Source organism: Diospyros lotus, unplaced genomic scaffold (assembly GCF_014633365.1).
Source record: "Diospyros lotus cultivar Yz01 unplaced genomic scaffold, ASM1463336v1 tig00010937_2, whole genome shotgun sequence".
NCBI classification, from domain to species: Eukaryota; Viridiplantae; Streptophyta; class Magnoliopsida; order Ericales; family Ebenaceae; genus Diospyros; species Diospyros lotus.
Window position 1 is genome coordinate 5049 of NW_026267114.1, and position 15390 is coordinate 20438.

The window sequence follows — 15390 nt, forward strand, 5'->3', positions numbered from 1 at the left end:
TTCTTATTTCCAAGTTAAAGGTATACCCAAGTTAACTGAACTTAAGCTCATTTCTATGCTGTGTTTTCAAAATTCGCAGCAAATAACGAAGAAACAGAAAGTTGATTCGACGAAAGAAATGTATTACTCCCGAGATTCGAGTACAGCAATGAAGAAAGAAAAAGAAAAAAATGATCTAAGGGCCTGGAGGATCTTGGCTTGGAGTTGTCGTGCCTTGGAAAGCTGGGTTGGTGGTGTCCTCAGCAAAAAGATCGACCACAGCCTGGTCAAGCTCGGGCGCGGGGGCGCCGACTTCAGAGCTCGTAGCATCGGCGGCGTATTTCTTTACTGCCTCCACCGCTTCCTCGCCAAAGAATGAGAAGTCAAGGTCTGGATGCGCTTTCCATAAAGTGAAAAGGAACGCGCTGCAAACATCGGATTCGACCTCTGAGCGCTCCCTCGCGACCCGGACCTCGATGTCGACCTTCAGCTGCTCAACCTCCAGCCGAGCCCATTCCAGTTCGCCTCGCATTGCTGCCAAGTCTGCCTCCGCTTTATTTATCTTCGAGGTGGCTTGGGAATGGGCTAAGTCGAGCACTTGCTTCTGATGATACAATTCGTCCTTGACCTCCTTCTTGGCCCTCTCAGCCTCCCTTACTTGATCCTTTAAGCCTTCGGCCTGACTCCAATATTTTCAGGATTCGCCAGTCACGAAGGCTAGGTTCTCCTCCAATTTCTTCTTGTCTCTTTTTAGCCCCTCGGAAGCAGCCTCAAGCTTCTCTATTTCTGTCTTGGCGCGAGTTCTTTCTTCCTTCAGCTTAAAGACGCCCAAGGAAGCCTATAAAATCGGAGGGGTTAGCATGTTCGAAAAAGATAAGATGAAAAGGCGTAAAGTTGGGAAAGGGAACCTCACCAGGAGATTGTGGCGAGCGACGTAATCCTCAAGCGTCTCGCTCGATACTTCTTTCCTGTCCAGGTTCTTAGCATAATTACCAAGGACCTGGTCCATGTTGTCAAGGAGGGGGGCGAAGTACGTCCCGCCGGCCACGACGTCTGACGCGTTCGACCCCACAGAGGCGCTTGTTTTCTTCCTCTTATCTGCCTGGGCCTGCTGACTGAGCTGCGAGGTCAAAGGGATCTTCCTTTTGCTTCCAGAAGTTTCCTCGAAAATTGCAGATTTCTCGCGGCGGTCTCGGCTGCCTCAGACTGCGAAGAGACGCCGGTAGAAACGAACCTTGAGAGAACTGCGATCGCTGACGTGGGTTCAGCACCAGGAAGACAGAGGGGCTCGTGCCTCGAACTGACTGCTTCAGTGCAGGCCCCAAGCCCTTGGGCCTTCGCAGGGGAAGAGGATGCACGGACAGCCTTAGGGATGCTGGAGAGCACGGAAGAGCCGGGTCGTTCGAGCTGGAGCCTTATTGCCTCGGATGGTGTCGATAGCACTGGAACAGTAACCTCACCACGAGCTTTGTTCTCCCTATCCGGACTCCTGTTGAAGTCAGTTTCGTCAAAAATTGACCTTATCTCCCTTTAGCCACGTATTCCGATGTCGCCTTTTCTAACTTCCTTGATACCAAAGGGAGGGGCGAGCTGATAATCGCAAAGAATGAACTCGCAAAACTCGCAGTCATCTTCGTCAGTCTTTAAGTCCGAAGTCGCTTGAAGATCTCGCGCTTTGAAAATGGTTAGTTTAGGCTGCCCTCCTGTGACGTCTGTAAAACTAGAAAGACATATGAAAGAAGGATAAGCACAGCCGAATTGATGATTACAGATACCAAAAAAAAAAAAAGAGTGGGGAGTGGGAAATTACTACTCACTCGACACAAGAACGAAACTGAAGTTGTTGAGATCTTTGAGAGAGGAACAGGACAGGTAGAACCATTGGGACTTATAGTCTCCAACGTTAGACCTACTCTTGGCCCTTCCCTGAGGCAAGACTCTCTTACTGTCTGAGGAGCGAGTTGCCATGTAATACAACCCGTCCTTGGTACCCTTGAAAGAATAAAGGTACCTAAGTACTCTAGGAGTTGGAAGAGGAAGTTTACTCTTTTTGAAAAGAAAGGCAATGGAGGTTATTTGGGCGTATGAATTAGGCATCAACTGGAAAGGAGCGAGCTTAAGGTCGTTCAAAATATCTATGAGGTAAGGTTGGAGTAGACACCTAAAATCGAATTCTAAGTGTTGGGGGCTAATGGCAACAAACCCCATGGGGGGAAAGCTGCGTGGTCACAAGGGGAAGGGACCATCAGACGAGTCCCGCAGGGGAGGCGGTAAGTGGCGGCGTGCAACATCAGCTCGCCGATCGTCAGCCTCGAGGGATACCGCTTAAAGATCTCACGAGCCGCATGCTCCTCGGCAAATCGCTGGGTTAAAATAAGGGTAGTACGCTGAAGAGCTCTCTCAGCGACCTCTGAACGAGATGAAGCCGCGTCTTGAACAGTCCGCGGCAGCATCATTCCTCTTTGCCCCGAAGAGCTGGAGGTATCATCGCTTTCTACCCTATAGTTGCAGTGCTTCTAACCTGATGTCGACATCTAAAAAAAAAAAAAGAAAGAAAGAAGAAGAAGAAGAAAAAGAAAAGAATCAGAGCGTTGAATCAAAGCTCCTAGAGATGCCTTCTACATGTCAGGTCGCGCGCTTCGCAACGAGGCATGACTCGAAAGAAAAAAGGGGGGCTGGGATTTCTAAGTTTACTGAAGCTACTAAGATAGGCGGAGCCCACTTCCATAAATCACCCCACCATTGCCTAGCGGCAAGGTACAGGGGCAGAAATAATAAGAAGGATAGAAGCAGAGCCGAAGCACATTAAAGAGATACAAGGAACTCTCTGTTTTTTAAGTTGATTGCTGCAAAGATCACGAACAGGAACCAGTTGAGAAACTGGAGCGGAGAGGCTTCAGGACCGATGGTGATGGAGTCTCAGAAATGAAGGGAAGCAAGTTGCAGAAATTAGGGAAATCTTTGAAATGAGACGGTAAAGGGGGAGCCAAATGACCCCCTTTCCCTTTTTTATAACTCAAGACACCTGCCGTTGGATGAAGAGACCAACGAGCTTCCCCAGACCTAATGGCGGTGCGCGAAAGCGTAGGGAAAATGGGCGTGATGATTAGCAGTTATGGGAAACGTGCACATTAAATGCGCTGCAGACAAGACATGCAATGCGAAACAATGTGATTTGAAACCATTGGGCGGGAAGCTGAAAACACGTGTTGAAGGCCGAAGCAACCAAGCATGTGTCAGCTCCCAGCGCGAAAGTCGCGATGCGAGTTAGGGGGTTTAATGTTACGGGTATTTCTCGCTCCACTCTTTGTAGGCCTGATTTAACATGATGGTTCGGCCCAAACATTCGAGGCCCAATAAATCGAACTGAGCTCGTTAAAGCGAGATCGGATAGTGCTGAAGCTTGGGGTCAAACATCGGGGCCAAGCGACCTCCCGGTAGCGCCTTTGACTCTTTGGCATATTCAAACGGCCCCCAGCTATACTCTGGACAGGTTCCCAGCGACCTTCACAACTCATCGGCTTAGCTCATCAGGTCGCATCACAAAAGAGGTGCATGTTGTGGCATACCGACAAGCCAAGGGCCACCCTGATTGGGCCCCTTGGGCCCATTCTCTCGGCCCATCTTATCGGCCCATGTCAGTCCCATCCTGGCCTTCTGGCAACAACATCATTACAGACGCATCTGGATTTCCAAACGTCCCCCTCAGATCCCATTCTCATTAATGACAGATCACATCCGCATTAATGGAAGATCTCATCCTCATTAATGAGGGTCTCGTCGACACCTCGTCGTGGCAGGGACACCCCTGCCGACTTTTCCATCCCATCACCTCTACACATACGGAGCAGGCAAGAAAGCTTTTAGGCTGATATATATATCTGATATATATATCAACCAGCCCTCTTAAGGGCTGGGGTACATACTCTTGATGACTAACTTAAGAACACCCAATATTTTTGCTTACTCGCTCACTAACTTGAGCTTCGGAGTATCTTGCAGGGACGGGCCATCCGCTCAGCAAAATAGACCGAATACCTCATTGTCCATCTCTCAAATCTACTATACAAGTGCGGGTTAACAAATATCCGTCAACCAATTCTGAACGTCGACAAGTTGCAACTATATCACTATTATTATATTAATGTAATTATAGTTGTCAACATTCAGAATTAGCTGACCGTGATTTGCACGCCCACAATGAGAAAATAAGTCAAAATGCAAGGAGGAGAAAAAAATAGAACGTATAGGAGAAGTTTTTACGTGGTTCGGCCAGAACGATGTCTACTCCACGACTGTTCTTTGAGAATTCTGGCAGAGTAACATTATGTAACATCCCGAAATTTGGGAATTAAATAAATGATTATTAATTTATTTGGGTATTTGGAGAATTAAAAAAAATATTTATTTATGTAATTTTGAGGAAGTAGGAAATTTAAATAAATTATTGGGAGTATTTATAAAAGGGTTAACTAAATTACTTTGGTAGAATTTTTGGAGAATTCGGGGTTTGAGTGTAATAAGAAGGAAAGTGAAGTTCGGGCCAGTGTGCAATTAATAGAAAATGTGGGAGCTGAAATGTAAATTTTGGAAATGGCGATAAGTCACCTTAAAGGTGAGTGCCAGCCGAGCGGTTATGCGTGCGCGTGTGCATGCGGGGGGACGCGGGATCGATTCTTGGCTGGGGCCTCCGCGCGCGCGAGAAAATTTGCTGATTTTTATCAGCCATAAAGCGCCAAAACGGCGCCGTTTTGTCAAGGCGGTGGGCAGCCAGCTGTGGCCACGTGGCACACACTGAGCCGCCCATCTGGTTGCTGCTTTTAAGCCAAATTCGGCCATTTTCGAGTCTCCAATTCGAACAGCAACAGTGAGGAATTTCAGAGGAAAAAAATGGCGCACGCAGGAGAAAAATTGGGAGATTTTGGGGAAAAATCAAGATTTAATCAAGTTTAATTTGAGGTTTAATTAGCCAGGTACGTAAAGAATTATGTACTAAATATTCTGTACGGTTGGAATTTAATTTTGGGCTCAATTTTATTAATTTTGAGAGTTTAATCTAATTTACAGCGTGTATTAATTTGGTGATGTTTAAGCAAGGAAACGCTGTAATCAGCTGAACGAGGTAAGTTCTCCTCTACCTCTACCCTTGCGATCTATTTCCATTTGGTGAACCCCTTGTCTTCCCTTAATTCGGTTTGGTTTTGCGTATTAATTATACGAATTATGGATGTTTTGGGCATGATTTAATTTAAAAGAAATATGAGATTTATTGGGATTTTATTTACGAGGTGCCTATGTGGGATTTAGATGGATAAATTAATTATATTATACGGTTAGATTTAATTAATGTGAGCCTCGGGTTTTATTAATCGCTATCAAACGTTATTAAACGTTTTACTTCGCAGTGGGAATGCAAGAAATGGAGGAAACGGTCGTGTAAAGGCAAGCTCTTAACCCTCTCTTCCTAATCTTTAATTCCCGTGAAAGACCCCGTGATTTCCTGTATATTATCACATCCCTTACTTTAATTCAGCACCTAGCCTTATTTATTGAATTATTATTCATTGGGTTTAATTTAAATTAAATCCAGAACTTCCAGAGTTTTATTTGTTGTGAGTTTACGGGGGTTTGTATCGCCCCCATTCCTTTGGGAATGATACTGAACCAGTTTGAGAACTAGGTTTCTAGACGTGCGGGTTTATGTACGATTTTATCGGGTTTATTTACAGTTTTCTCGGATTTATTTATGGTACGGTTAGAGCTATCGAGCAGTAGGGTAGGGGTCGGTTGTTGGTGATGTTGGGATAGACTATTGTACGGCCCTGAAGTGGACTGTTGAGTGGACACTCCTTATCACTGGCCGTTGACCGATGCCGGGCACTGCTGATTAGCTCTGCCAGTATGTGATTTACTGCACGTTTAGATTTATTATATTGTTGTCCATGATTTGATATGCACATGGGTACGGGTTGCATATTGGGATATTCATTTATTGAGTATGCTTGGACACGGACATGCTAGCTTGGTCAGGTTGCATCTAGCACGGGCATATGCATCGCGTGTGGTTTACTATGTGGGCGGAGCATGGCCTGATGCCTGGATGTATGGGCTCCTTGTATCATGTTGATGCTCATTACGCCATTGCATTTTATGTGCATTGCATGGATACTGGTAGTATTTAGTTCTCAGATGGGAGTACCGTTCCGAGGGAGCCTATGGCTCGGCTGTCGGGAGTACCGACAGGGACAGGTGTCGGGAGTACCGACATGGACGGGTGACGGGAGTACCGACCCAGGACAGCGCGCATAGATTGGCTGGAGGTATTTGTTACCGTCCAGGGCAGCGACAGGTTGGTATGGGACTTGGGTGCCAGGTGTCGTATGTGGGCCCCAAGGACCGGTATATGTTTTTATTATGCTATACTATTGTGTTGTAACGTCTCATGGTTTGTGTGTACCTGAGGGTTTATTCTGGGGAGAGATTTCTGGTTTTGTGTAGCCTTCAGCCTTCATTTCCTTATGCTTGCTGAGTCTCTCGACTCACCTTATTTTTCCATCATTCCAGGTAATGACAGCGTGGGCCATGGTAAGGGAGTTAGCTTTTGGTGGCAGAGTTTGTATGGTGTACAGGCAGTCCCGTCAATCCCGGTCAACTCTGATGGTTGAGTAGAATTTACTCTGTTATTCTTACTGTGCCAGGTTATTCCTCGAGTCTTATGTATGTCGGCACAGGAGTCTGTATTCATTTAATTACCATGTGACCGTTATGATAGCGGGGTACCCGTAGTGCATGCATGTGTTTAGCTTCGCTTCCGTTGCTCTCATTTTTAAGTATGCATGCCAAGGTGGTTTTGGTCTCGTGTTTCATTATTTTCCCTTTTCGTAAGTGCTCCCGTTCGGATAGTCCGAGCGGCTGGGATATCCGGGCGGGGGTGCTTACACATTATATCTTTTTCTTGTTGTTCTCTCGTGTACAATGGTTTTTGACCTCTATTTATAGCAAAGGGTGTTCACAATTACATAAGATCCATGAAATGGAAGGATAACGACATGGGGGACAAAGTGTCATTATCAATTCCATAAAATTAGGATTAGGTTCCGTATTATTAGAGATCTGATTTTGCTTTAGATAAAGTAGATGGATCTCTGCCTTCGATTGTTCCACGGCTTGGTTGTTATGCAAGCTGAGCAGTTAGGCCAGCAAGTTGAAGATATTGTTTAGAGCTCGCTTGGTTTGATTAGTGAGTTGAAAGTAAGCTCACTTGATTCCGCGGTTTGAACTCGGGTCTCAGCGACGTGTGGCCTTGTCTTGACGAGCTCGGCCTTGGGTCTATTAGAGTTAAAGCGATTGGATCAGCTTACTCGGTTGAGTTTAGCCCATAAGAAATGGTGCAAGAAATATCCATAACAATAGTAATATTTTATTCTTTTTACCCAATTTATATTTTTTACATTAAATTCTATATTCGTTTGTGTGATTAATGATTTGATACTAATTTATTTTTAATCTAAAATCATAACACTCTCACATTGATTCGAGAAGTCTACGATTTAAAATTTTTAGTGAGTCATAACTAATAAAACATACGTATATATACTGCTTGTAGTTGTATTAGCCATATATATATATATATGAAGGTCCCATATGTAGGTGTTTTCAATTAGAAAACATGCTTTGCTTGTTAGTTGTTTCCATCATCGATCTGAATTGTGAAGTGTAGGACAAACCGACCAGATCCTTGATCAAGCCCTATAAGAGACTTAATTGGGTTCTTCATCAGTACTGGATTAATTTCCCTTTTCTGTTTGCCTCAATATTATTTCTAACGGTCGGGTAATTATATCATGAGTTTGAGTTTAGGGGGTTTTGACATCTCTTCGCACAATTTCCCATAAAATATAAAGAATAATTTATTATTTAGCGTAAAGCTTAGGAAACAATTATTTTAATTTACCCTTTGCTTTATACATTAAATTTTACCTAAGCATGTTTCTTAGGTATTTCGGGCCTTTTTTCTTTTTTATAGAATTCGTCGCCTCCACCACTTAAATAAATTTATTTGAAAATTAAATATTATTTTTATATATAGTATTTTTTTAAAATGTAAAAATATAATTTTGCTAATTAATTATTTTTATCATATCAAATATAGTATAGTGATGGCATAGAATAATCATTCCATTTCCATTCTAATTCACTTCTTTTTCTTTTTCAATGCAAAACCATTTTATCTAACTAATTAACATAACTTAAAAAGTAAATTTCTCTAAAAAATTGACATAAAATTTGAGAGGCGAATATTACGAACAATCTACAAACATGATATATTTATCACCTTAATAGTACGTGTGATGATGTGATTCAAATTTTGATATGAGTTGAAATTTAAGAGTAAATTTTGATTGGAATGGATTTAAGAGTTAAAAAGGGGATATAAACATGGTTGAAAAGATTTAAGATGACTATTATTTTAATTGGAATATTTATAAATAAATAATACAAAAATTAATTATCTTAGTAATATTTGAACTCGTGGCCTTTAAACAGTAAATAATTTTATTTTATTTAAAAAATTAAGAAATACTATAACTTTTAAAAGTCACTCCATATTTTTTTTATAATACAAATTATTCCTTTAATATATATATATATATATATAATAATAGTGATAAATTGGGTAACCGAGCCGAGCCTATTGTGCCACGTGAGTGGCGATTTGGGCACGGCGCCTGGCCTCACCACTCACCAGCCTTGCCTTTGAATTACACACGTTTGGACAGAAAGAATTCAGGCGACCAAGGCGTAGTTGCAGTTGAGTTGACGACTTCAAGGCGAGAGACTGACTGCCAATTTGGAAAAACGTCCGGCGTCGGTGGACAGTGGGCTTCCCAACGGAAATGCCGTACTCGTATGGATCAAATTGATAACGACCAGATACCCGTAATTTTATAATAATTTATTTATTATTATAAGTTATTTTTTTTATTTTAAATAAAATTATTATAAATTCATGTATGTATGTATGTATGTGTTCTCAAGCTTATTTCTTGGTATATAGCATTTCCTCTTTTTGAATGGATTTTGATAAACTTTTGGTGCCCATGAGTTTGGTGTCAAACCAGGTGTATTTAATGTACTTTTTTTTTTTTTTTTAGTATTTGAATGTCTTTATTAATTAATAAAATATTTTTAAATATAATATATTTATTATTAATTAATAAAAAATATTTAATGTTAAAATAAAATATAATAAATGCACCTTAACGAGGGTTTTAAAAGAATTTATTAGAAAAAACTCTTTTAAAATTGATTAAGTTTAAGTAAATTTTAATGTTCAACGTTTACTTAGATTCTAAACCTAATTTTAAAGAACTCTACGATGATAGGTAAATCACACCAAATGTCATAAAATTTTGAAATGTTACGATCATCGTATAGGAATTGAAGTTCAGTAACCACACTCATACGATGACTATAGCTTGATTGAATTTGATTTTGTTGTGAGTTTTATGAGCAATCAATGAATTGCCTGTTATTATCAATCTCGTTATCAATTCAATGCGTCACAACTTTAATCTCTTTGTAATGCTAAAAAGTCATACATTTTTCATGGAAAGAACAACTGGGCAGTCTAATATATTGTTCCACCATGTTATCATGTATAATTTATTTATTGTGTTTTGAAAATTTGGTCCCTTGTTGACTTAATAAAATTTCACACAATGCTATACTTGTTCATTTTTTAAAATAACAATTATTATTTTTTATTAGGCAAATTACACTAAACACCCCCGATGATGTTTACAAAAAGATAAAAACACCCTTCACGTTTGAAAAATAACAAAAACTTCTTGTAATTTTAAAACTCTAATTATATATGCTTTCCTTTTGATCGCTATTTTACAAACTTTAATGGGACGAAAATACAATCATATTTTCTCTTACCCTCTCTCTTTCTCTTCTCTTATATGGTAAACTAGCTGAAATCTAACTATTTGTTGGCCTTTTTCTAGTAATTAAAGGATGGTTAAACCATCCAACTAGAGAAATATAAGAAATTAGCAAATTGTCAAGTTTTAGCCTATTTGCCAAGCAAGAAATTAAGAAGCATAAAAGGATGCAGATCGAGAGAGAAAATATAATGGTATTTTCGTTATGTTAATAATTTTAACAATATATAATACGCGAAAAATGTAAGAAATTAGTGATGACTAATCATGAAAATATTAGAATTAATTAATCCACCACCTCTGGCATGAGCCACGAGGTGGGAAGGTTTACCTTTTTTTAATTCATAGCATAGTTTTTAAATAAATAAATAAAAGAGATGGAAACCAAGCAATTGTTTTTTCCAACCTAACGCACAAGCAAGCTTCTTGCATATATATAATATAGCTGTTATATCCTCCTCAATTATTTTAATGCAGCCCATTTATCTATTTATTTATGTTTGCTAAACAATAATGCAACTCAATTAATTATGCCAATTAAATTAATGAAGCAGTTGCACCACATGCTCATGTCATCAGTCAATACTATAGGAATATCGTGATACATTAAAATATATTATTAAAAGACCATTAAATTAAATTTTATTGAAGATTAATTGAGTTTAGGAAACTCATTGAATTTTCCAATAAATAAATGGATTTGATATGCATGTATCTAATTCTTTGAAGTGCTGTTTTTCCAATTTAATTTTTGGTTTAGCTAGGGTTTAGAATTTAAATTTAATTAAAATTGGAACAAGTTCGAATTATATATATAATTGGGTTTGACAATTAATTATCGTACACGTATATCTATATTTAGCTATAATATATATCACTATGTTATATTTTTTTAAACTACTCAAATTGTCCAAATCGCTCTTGACTATATATATATATATAAATAATTTGAGTGATTTCAAGTACATACTTAGTTTGGTTATAGATTAAATTAAAAGATAGTCAAACTCTCATTAATAGTTAGTTTGGTTTAGAAACACCTTCCAAAATCGGTCAAACAACCTTTACACACACACCCCCAAGTATTTTTTCAGCTTCTAGCAGTACTTGAAAAATAAGGTTGTGACATCTCAAGAGGCAAAAGGTCAATAATAAATCATTTTTAATATTATTATATCAAACATTTTGCATGTTTTTTAATAATTTTTTCTTAAAAAATTATTATATTATCTTCATCGAGCAACGTAATAGTTGCTCGAGGTCGAGTTTGGGCTCAATCGTGGCCCCCTCTTCTTTCGCAAGCAACATATCAGTACTCTTTCTTAAAATGATAATAAGTAAATGTATCTTTTTTTTTTAAATAAAATACACTTTTATAGTATATTTTTAATCATGAAACAATTTCATTAGTTAATAAGATATTTCAAAATCGATGTATTAATTAACAAATCAGTCTAAGTGTTTTAAAACTAAAAAAAAATGTATTTACTGTATTTTGTTTTAAAATTAATTTATTATTTTGTCTTAAAATAAATGTATTTTGTGTAATAAAACAATTAATAAAAAATATATAATCTTAAACAAAAGGTGTAATTAATAAACATATGTATTATGGCTTATCATAAACCTTGGGGACCCAGCTTGAAAAAATCTTTTTAAAAAATAAGGATGGTGTTAATTATTATTTTTAATTAGTAATAAATGTACATTATGTTTTAAATAATATATATTTATTAGTTTTTATTTTTAATATTTAAATAATTTATTAATCGATGATAAATATATTGTGTTTTGAATCGTTTAATAAACTAATAAAATTATTTAAAAATTAAAAATTAAAAATATGATAAATACAAATTATCTAAAAGTAATATACATCTATTACTTAGTATTACCAAAAAATAATAATAATATATTAGAGAATAAATCCTTTGTTTAAGATAGTTGAAAACATGCCATAGCCATGGCAGGAACCATTCCACATTCTCCCTCTGCGGCAAGAGACAAAGAAATCGGAGAGAAGCAACTTGATCCATTTGACTTTGAACAACAGAGTGTATCTAAATTAAAATTAAGCCGCCGGACGGATGCGTATAAAGAGAGAGACGTAAGGGTGGAGAAATCAGCTTTGAATTAAGCATGGAGGATATGGGAAAGACGACGATATTAGGTCGGGGCGTCGTGGTGATGGTGCCGAGTGTCAAGGAGCTGCTGCCCAAGCAGGCGGGCGACACTGTTCCGTCCAGGTACGTGAGGCCTCATCAAGACCCTCCTCCGCTCCTTAATGGTGCGAACGCTTTGCCTCAGCCGCCGGTCGTCAGCTTGCAGGGCTTGCTTTCTGCAGATGATCATCTGTTGGAGGCCTCGGAGCTGGAGAAGCTGCACCATGCTTGCAGAGACTGGGGTTTCTTTCAGGTAAGGTACCTTCTAATTTTGGATAACGTTGTTCTTTAGTCTGACAAATCAGGCTGACACACAGTCAGGGGCGGATTTAAGAGAAAGGGGGATGCAGCCCTCCCCCAGATCCGCTCCAAGATCCGCCCCTGCACACAGTGTATGACTTTGATTTCTCGAATTGAATCAGAGTATCATTATCCATCTAATTTTCATATATAGTTACTATCCCTTGATTGATGAGAACGTACATATATATATATATATAAACAAAGTCCCTTTTTTGTTTTGTTTCTCATAATTACAAAGTCCCAATTTTTTTATGTGAAAGAAATTAAATAAAAGCTGAGAATGAAAAGAAATCAAATTACATATATGTGTTGTAATATATATATATATATATATATAATTACTGCAGCTGATGGATCATGGAGTGAGCTCTTCAGTGATAGAGAAAATGAAGATAGAGCTACAGAAGTTCTTTCAACTACTGCCGGTGGAGGAGAAAAACAAGTTTGGGCAAAGGGCTGGAGACACGGAAGGACTTGGACAGGGCATTTGTTGTGTCTGATGAGCAGAAGCTTGATTGGGTTGACCGCTTCTTCGTCGTCACCCACCCAACTTCTATCAGAAAGCCTCATCTTCTCCCCATGCTGCCTCCTCCTTTCAGGTCCTCTCTCTCTCTCTCTCTCTCTCTCTCTCTGGTAGATTACACTCAATAATATTCTTGAATTTTGGTAAAAAAAAATAAAAACACTTTTGATATTTAAAAAATAATAAAAAAATATCCTTACCTTTCTAACTCTTAACTGCATTTTCTTCCCTGTGAATGCTTTACAGATGTTAAAAATTTAATAGGACAAAAATACTTTGATATTTTTTTTCTCTCACTTCTTCTTATATGGTAAACTAGTTGAAATCTAATTATTTGTCGATCATCCTTTATGGCTCAACGATAATTTAGACACAGCTAAAATCAACTTGAAAGAGAAAAGGATGAACAAATTACTAGATTCTAGTCAATTGACCAACAAAAGTAGGGGTTAAAAAATGAAATGAAGGAGAAAAAATACAATAATAGTTTTAACATATTTATAATTTTAACAACAATAAGAGAGAAAATATAGTCAAAGTTGTAAAGTCCAGAAAGGTCATTGTCACTTCTTAAATGTCAATGGCGTTTTGCCATTTTGACAAACCTATTTAATGTTGTGTAGTTTAATCATAAAAAATATAGAAATCCATTATTTGGTGTAATGCATAAGTAATATTATTACTTTGAATATACAAGTAATTTTTTTTTACTTTTCACACAAATAACTCTTTTATATACAAAAAGGAAGAAAGATCAATTTGGCCCTACACTTTTTAATTTTGATTAATTTAGGCTTTAATTTTTTTTTTACACAAATTTACTCTTAAATTTGAATGGTTTAATTCAATGGTAAATTTGAATAAAAAAACTAATAATATTTCTGAATAAAATAAACCAAAAATTAAATTTTTAGCTGAAAAACTTGGTTTAGAATAGAAACAAACTAATATATCAACACCTTAAAGAGTGATTATGATTTCGTTTAAAGTCCTCGTGTGCTCTCTCACTAGGGGTGAGCAAAAAGAATAAAAAATCACTCAAATGGATCAATCCAAACTGACCTAAACCCCACCAAATTGTAGAACCACAAAAGAAATTATCTATTATGTTTTGGCAACTTTTAAAACTGTGTAAAGTGATTGGATTTGGGTTTTGAACTTTGACAAACCTCTAAACCACAGACCCACCCAAATCCCAAATAATAAAACTATAATTTTATAATTTAAGTTCTTTTATTTTAATCATAAATAAAATTATAAATCTTAACTGATTTTCGAATAAATAACAAACTCACAATTTATAGTTTAATAATAATTTCAAGTAAAGCCTTTAACTTGAGTACTAGCTAGATCAATCAACAACTGTGAAGTTTTCTTTTAAATTTTGAACCAAAAGAAAATCATTGTTGTTCGTTTGTTTCCTCTCTTATATTAACATACAGTTAAAACCATCCAAACCACCCAAATGGGCAAATGAATTTGGGTGATCTTAAAAATATGTTAATTTAGTTATAGTTTAAAAATAGACGAACTATGATTTGATTTAAAAAAATATATTTCAAACCGGCCACTGTCGACCCTAAAACTCAGCGAACGCTTTGTGTCATTCCAAGCAGAGATGCAACGGAGGCGTATTCAGAGGAGATGCAGCATCTGGGCACGAAGCTATTCAAACTCATGGCAAAGGCACTGAAAATGAACCCCAAAGACATGAATCTGTTCGAGGATGCGAGGCAAGCAATAAGGATGAACTACTATCCGCCGTGCCCACAGCCCCACAAAGTCATCGGCCTCAGCCCCCATTCCGACGCTAGCGCCATCACCATCCTCCTCCAAGCCAGCGAAGTCGAAGGCCTGCAGATCAAGCACGACGGAGCCTGGCTACCCATCAAGCCGCTGCCCGGCGCATTCATCGTCAACGTCGGGGACGTCATTGAGATCGTGAGCAACGGAATATACCGGAGCATTGAGCACCGGGCGGTCGTGAACTCGGAGAAGGAGAGGCTGTCTATCGCGACGTTTATCACACCGAGAGAGGAGGTGGAGATGGGCCCAGCGCCTAGCCTCGTAACGCCTCAGACGCCAGCTGTGTTCAGAAAGGCGGCGTATGGCGAATTCCTGACGGCGTATTTCTCCGGGGAGCTCCAGGGGAAGTCGCACGTTGATCTCATGAGGATTCAGGGTGCAAAAGCCCTAGACAAGTGATTGCTCCGAATCATTGGTGTTTGGATTTGTGATTCAAAATAATTGATATATGTTAATAGTTAATTTGGTTTCATTTCATGTGTGTTTCATGTGACCTTAATTTCATTTACATGTATTTAGGTTATGTATAATTAAATTGGGTTGGGCCGTTGGTGTCTGTAACCCAACAAGTCCAAGCCCAAACTTATTGTATCTCATTCATGTTCTTGGCTCACATATATATAAAGCAATGAGATTGGAAAATTAATATAGAAAGTTTTTTCTCTTA

At 38.2% G+C, this 15390-nt stretch overlaps 1 pseudogene; it reads left to right on the forward strand.

Annotated features, from left to right (window-relative positions):
- The first annotated feature begins 11913 nt into the window (after positions 1-11913).
- LOC127793462 (protein SRG1-like) lies at positions 11914-15390 on the forward strand (annotated as a pseudogene).